General features: G+C 44.1%; 1 long non-coding RNA gene across 2 annotated transcripts; it reads left to right on the top strand.

Moving 5' to 3' along the window:
• Window positions 1-1,225: 1,225 nt before the first annotated feature.
• LOC137839982 (uncharacterized) lies at window positions 1,226-4,183 on the top strand. Of its 2 annotated transcripts, XR_011086373.1 has the most exons (4): window positions 1,226-1,682; window positions 2,246-2,806; window positions 3,215-3,358; window positions 3,929-4,183. It is a non-coding gene; the product is annotated as an uncharacterized lncRNA (long non-coding RNA). The 2 variants fall into 2 exon arrangements; XR_011086372.1 differs by having other exon boundaries at window positions 1,226-2,806.
• Window positions 4,184-6,256: the final 2,073 nt, after the last annotated feature.

The raw sequence follows: 6,256 nt of genomic DNA, 5'->3' as shown, positions 1-6,256 counted from the left end.
TTTTTTTTTTTCTTTTTATTGAAAGTTACGTATTGCCTTCCTCACCAAGCTACTTAAATAAAGATGTTTACCTGATCTGTTAAGTTGTATTCCATTCGGAGTTCTCCATCATGAGCAATTGGTCAAGGGAGACAGCTTCCTCGTGCGAGTCTAATTTATGTTGTATTGTATTACATTATGTTTGTGTTACACAAGTAAAATTCACCTTTATTGACTTTTCAGTTGTTTGTCTCTAATTATTCATCACATTTTAACGGTCCTTACACTACTATTTCAAAATCCATGCAATGACATCATCCCTGACATGGTGGTGCAAACAAACTTGAACATTGGGCGCGCGTGTGTTCAAATGCCTCTAAAGACTTTTGAATGTCAACATTGTGCAAAGAGTGCTCTGATATTAAACTTAGCAGAACAGTAAATCATCCTTGGTTGGGGGGCTGTGCAAGTGTACCATCTTTTCAGCGGTAAACCTTTGTATATCACACCGCTCACCCACCACGCGTCGCATCGCATGACAGACAACCATTTGTGAAATTCTGTTCTCTCCACACTCCTATTAATACACAAAGCCGATCAATATAACACCACTGCTTTAGTGCTTGAACCCATTCCTTATGTGTCTAGAAAGTTGATCATGTCATAAATGCATGATTCCCTGCTGCGAGTTTGGTGTGGAGCCTGGGAACGCGACCATGTCAAGTTGGTTCCGAGGAGCCAGTTAACATGGGCGGGTAGACACAAGGCATCACATCAACACGTACCCTCGCCGAGTAATTTAGTTTTGGCTATATTTAAGATAATTTGTTCCTGTTGCAGTGCGTGTACGATAGCACAGCGGTTTAGGCGGTGGCAAGTGAGCTGTGCTTTATTTCTTTGCGTCACGGGTTCAAATCCCGCTTATAACTGTTCTATTTTTTCATTTTTTTTTTTAGTGTTTGCTATTTCTTGCAGCCAGTCCAAAATGTAAACGAGACATTTCGTTCAACGTTTTTATTGAGAATTTGAACAGTTTGCAATCAGGCAAGTTCGACGTCGCTTGTGACAAATCTGCAAGATTCAAAGTGTTTATTGTCATGTGTACAAAAGGAAAGCACTTTTCTTCGTACAATGAAATTCTTTCGCGAAACACAAAACTGCGCAACTCGCTTTACCCTAACAGTCGTAACTCGAGACGGGGAGCAAGATACTAACATGGGAGCAAGTTGACATGTAACACCGGCTGGGAGAAAAGAAAAAAAGCGAGTGCGTGCGTTGATAAGCTTATAAACGTTGGCGGTTTGTGTGTGCGTGGCCGTTAAACATGCTGCGGTGAGGGGTTGTAGTCACTGTCTATTGCTCATGTGCGGTTCACTGTGATTGCCTCCCGACAGGCCTACCTGTATGTCAATCAAGCGATGGGCTGGATTCTAGCATACAGCATTTTTCTTTTTTTTTTAAACGTCATGCGATCGATCAGTAGTAGCTTGGCGATCGACTGGTCGATCGCGATCGACGTATTGAGCACCCCTGTTCTACATGATCCAAAGTACTCTTGTGAACAAAGATGCAATAATTACAACTTTAGCACTTGCAAATCCAAAATTATCAATCCTAACACCAGAGGAATGGGAGGGAATAAAGCAGGCCTGTGACATTTTGAAGCCCTTCGAAGAAGTCACTCGGGAATTATGCGGCCAGAGGTATGTCTCATGCCGTTATGTTTTGTAGGTCCTTGTTGTTTTGTCTTTTTTGTCGTATTGTCACTTCCTGTTTTATTTTGATAAGTAACTCTCCTCTCGTTTCAGTTCGTGGGTCCTTCCTCTGTGCGTCAGTCTGCTTGCCTTCCTTAATCCCAATTGTCTGCACCTGTGCCCTTACCCTTCTCTGTGTATTTAGTCAGAGTCTTCCCCTTGTCTTGTGCCAGTGTGTCTTGTCCCGTCCAGAGCACCAGCGATCGTCAGTTAAAGAGTCCTTTTTGAGAACCTAGTTATTGAAGAAACCTTTGTCATCAAGCCTAAGCTCTGTGTATTTCAGTTTTTGTTTTTTGCCACCTCGTTTTCCCTCTTTTGTTTTTTTGCTGACTCCAGCCTGTTAGAATAAATTCCTTTTTTGTTGTCACTCTGCATCCGAGTCCTCTCCTTGATCCAAGTTTGACAGCTATTTTATGAAATCAATTTCTGTCATTATGTAGACTAATTAAACCATATATAAGTGCTATAATAATTATATCTCTGCTGACCAGTTATTATTTTTATTTTCAAAGTGGAAAACCTCTGGACGCTCCATCAATTGCCGGCGGCGCTCACGGCCAAAGTGGTGGCCTTAAAAACCATGACGAAATATACAAGATGGGTCCTAAAAGAGGATGGCACGGTGGAGGCTGGGGCCTCCCACTATGACACAGTGGTGGCCTTCTGTGATGGCCACCATCTGTGCAAATTTGTTCTGTTTGAGAATTTCATCTCTGTCGGAAGTACTTTTCGCTTTATTAATTGTGGCCGGGGAAGAGAAGAAGGGGTCCTCTTCTCCCGGCACAACACCACCATTTACGTGGCTGGAGGGATGGAGGTGACGCCAGATTTGGAGGTGAAGGGGACAGCTCTGCTGTACCCTCCAAGCATTGACAAAGCCTTGAAGGACATCCGCCATGTCCTGTTTACGACAGACGGCATTGTCTCTACTGTAAAATCAATCTCTCTCTTTTCGCTACCTCTCTTTCATGAAGTATTGATGTTTATTAATCTCTTTCTGTTTTAGATCCGCCATCAAGATGGTGCTGACACGTGGGGTTTCGGTCCTATTGGGCATCTTTTGTTTAAAAAAAGTAAACAATTTCTCCCTCTAACATTGCGTGCGTGTGTGTGTGTCTAAATATAGATATATCACACACACTCACATTTTACTTGAGTAAGGTCGCTTAGGGCAGTGGTCCCCAACCTCTTTTGCACCACGGACCCGTTACGTGTCAGAAATATAAGGACCCCTGCCTTAGGGCATCAAGGCCTGATCCCTTCCAAGCTTTAGATAGCTCACTCCTCTAATATCACCCATGCAGTTTGCATACAATCATGTATATTAGAGGAGGGAGACGTCTAAACATGCAAGACACTGGTTTTGTAGGACAGAAATTTGACACCAGTTTCTTGAGTATGTCTCTAGCTTTGTTGCCTTAGTAATTGTAGTCTAGATCTACATTTCAACAGCTAGTACTAATTTGACATTTTCATTATAGGATCAAAGGGAAATAAAGGTGGTCAGGTGGCGAGAGACCAACCTTTTCCAGGTAACAGTCGGACAGCGGCTGTCCATGACGCACCTGAAGACATCCTGTTCCGGAGGCGTGGAGCTCCACTCCACAGAAAATACTGTGATAAAGGTACCAAAAGCAAGCAGTTTTTTCCTATGTGTATAAACGAAGGTATTCTAAATTGAATCAATACTGTTATTTACTTGGGATGCACTGCTATCAGTGGCTCATCATCATCAAGGCTGAAGTCAGATTCTGTTTTAGGAGTTTTCTCAAAATCTGGATCATCAACTTTATAAGATTTTGTCTCAGATACAGCCCTATCAGGAAGACATACAATTTCACTTGCTTCCTTAACTGTATAAAATCATTGTGGTTGACATTATGGTCATTAAATTAATCAAACTGTTTTAGGTTTTAATTTATCGATCGATCGATCAATCCATCTTATCTATCTATCTATCTATCTATCTATCTATCTATCTATCTATCTATCTGTCTGTCTGTCTGTCTGTCTGTCTGTCTGTCTGTCTGTCTGACCTACCTACCTACTTACTTACCCATCCATCCATCCATCCATCCATCCATCCATCCATCCATCCATCCATCCATCCATCCATCCATCCATCCATCCATCCATCATGTTTTCTCGTGGTGTTTTAAACACTTAATAAATTATCATGACACTTCTTTACGCAGAAACTGGAAGAAGAGGCGTTTCATGTTGTGGCCTTTAAAATAAAAAGAGAGCTCATGGACGCCACAAATGCCACCAAAAGGGTTCCATTGACTACGTGAAACCAAAGATTCCCCGACGGCCCTAATTTTCCCCCAGAGGGGGTTTTTGTGGTAATTTTGTTTTATTTTTTGTTCTATTGTTTGTATTTCTTGTTACTTGTTTATTGTTCTGTTTAAAATGTTCTATTATTAAAGTTTAAAGTTAAATGCACAAAATAGTCATTGTTTAATTTTTTTTCATTGAATTAAATTAATTTAATCCACATTATGATAATATATTTCACCACTTAGTTATATTTAGTTGTCCGTGTATAAATTGTGTGTTGCGTCATTATATTAAATGTATTAGTTCTAGTAATTAGTTATGTATTAGTATCAATGTCGTGACCCAAAGAACGAGATCCAGGGTACAAGCAGCTGAAATGAGTATACTCCGCAGGGTGTCCGGGCTCTCCCTTAGAGATAAGGTGAGAAGCTCGGTCATCCGGGAGAGACTCGGAGTAGAGCCGCTGCTCCTCCACGTTGAGAGGAGCCAGATGAGGTGGCTCGGGCATCTCATCAGGATGCCTCCTGGACGCTTCCCTGGGGAGGTGTTCCGGGCATGCCCGACCGGTAGGAGACACCGGGGACGAACCAGGACGCACTGGAGAGACTATGTCTCTCAGCTGGTCTGGGAACGCCTTGGGATCCCCGGGATGAGCTGGATGAAGTGACTGGGGAGAGGGAAGTCTGGGAGTCCCTCCTAAAGCTGATGCCCCCGTGACCCGATCCCGGATAAGCGGAAGAAGATGGATGGATGGATGGATGGACGGACGGACGGACGGACGGACGGACGGACGGACGGACGGACGGATGGATGGATGGATAGATGGATGGATGGGGCCCCCGTGCTCAACGTGATGCTGGCGGAGATTTTGTCGCCAACACGCACCACCTGAGGCCTCTGACAGAGGAAGTCCAGTAGCCAGTTGCAGAGGGAGGTACTGAGGCCCAGCTCGTCGAGTTTGCATATGAGTCGCTGCGGCACAATGGTGTTGAAGGCAGAGCTGAAGTCCACAAACAGCAACCTCACATATGAGTCCTTTCTCTCCAGGTGGGTGAGGGCCGAGTGGAGGGCAGAGCAGATGGCATCCTCAGAGGACCGCTTGGCACGGTACGCAAACTGAAAAGGGTCAATGGTGGGGGGGAGAACAGACTTGATGTGCGCCATGACCAGCCGCTCAAAGCACTTCATGATGATGGGGTCAGTGCCACAGGGCGGTAGTCATTGAAGCAGGACGGTGCAGGTTTCTTTGGCACAGGAACGATGGTGGCAGCCTTGAAACACGAGGGGACGATGGCCTGCTGCAGGGAAACGTTAAAGATGTCCGTGAAGACACCCGACAGCTCCCCAGCTCAGTCCTTCAGCGCTCGACCCGGGATGTTGTCAGGGCCCGCCGCCTTACGGGTGTCAATTTATTCGGCCGTATTTAGTTTTTCTTTCATGCGTTGGCTTGATAACCACATAAGCTACAACAAAACCAGAAAAAGTAACTCGGTCTTTCCTAAATGTGCTAAATGTGCAACATGTTGGGTGATAAGCAGTACATTCCCTATCTGTTGATTCTGTCGCTCAGCACCTGGTAGATGTTGAAAATTATTACCAGCAAAGTCATCCGCGTATTTAGGTGACCCAGTTTATTAAATTTCTATTGCAAATAAGTTCCCTAGCTGTTGATTCTGTCGTTCAACACTGACACCTAGTGGATGCATAAACTAATTACCAGCGAAGTCACCCGTGGATTTAGGTGACCCGGTTTATTAAATTATTGCAAATACATTCCCTATCTGTTGATTGTGTCGCTCAGCACTGACACCTCGTGGATGTTGAAAATCATTACAAGCAACGTCATCCGCCGATTTACGTGACCCAGTTTTTTATTTTGTTTATAGCAAATACAGTCGCTAAAGTATTGTTTCAATGTGTAGTATATGAAAGGGGTCCCCAACCCCCCGACGATTTTTAATCGACGATCAATTTATTCTGGTCAAGACGCTCGTCCCGGTCACGTGACATGTTTTCCCAGTCGAGCCCGCAAAAATAAGTAAGAATTTATTTGGAAAAATATTTTTAAAAATGGCGATTCTCTCCCAATTACATCCGTCGCCGTCTCCCTTCACACATGACGCTCGTCTCGGTCACGTGACATGTCACCCAAGTCGAGCCCGCGAGGCAAGCAAAAATGACCACGAAACAGAGAAGTTTGGAAAGCTTCTTCGGAAAGGGAAAAAAGCCAATAAGGAGACCGA

Source organism: Syngnathus scovelli, unplaced genomic scaffold (genome assembly GCF_024217435.2).
Source record: "Syngnathus scovelli strain Florida unplaced genomic scaffold, RoL_Ssco_1.2 HiC_scaffold_29, whole genome shotgun sequence".
In the NCBI taxonomy this organism is placed as follows: domain Eukaryota; kingdom Metazoa; phylum Chordata; class Actinopteri; order Syngnathiformes; family Syngnathidae; genus Syngnathus; species Syngnathus scovelli.
Note: the sequence above shows the minus strand (reverse complement) of the source record. Positions and strands in the feature narration are given on the sequence as shown.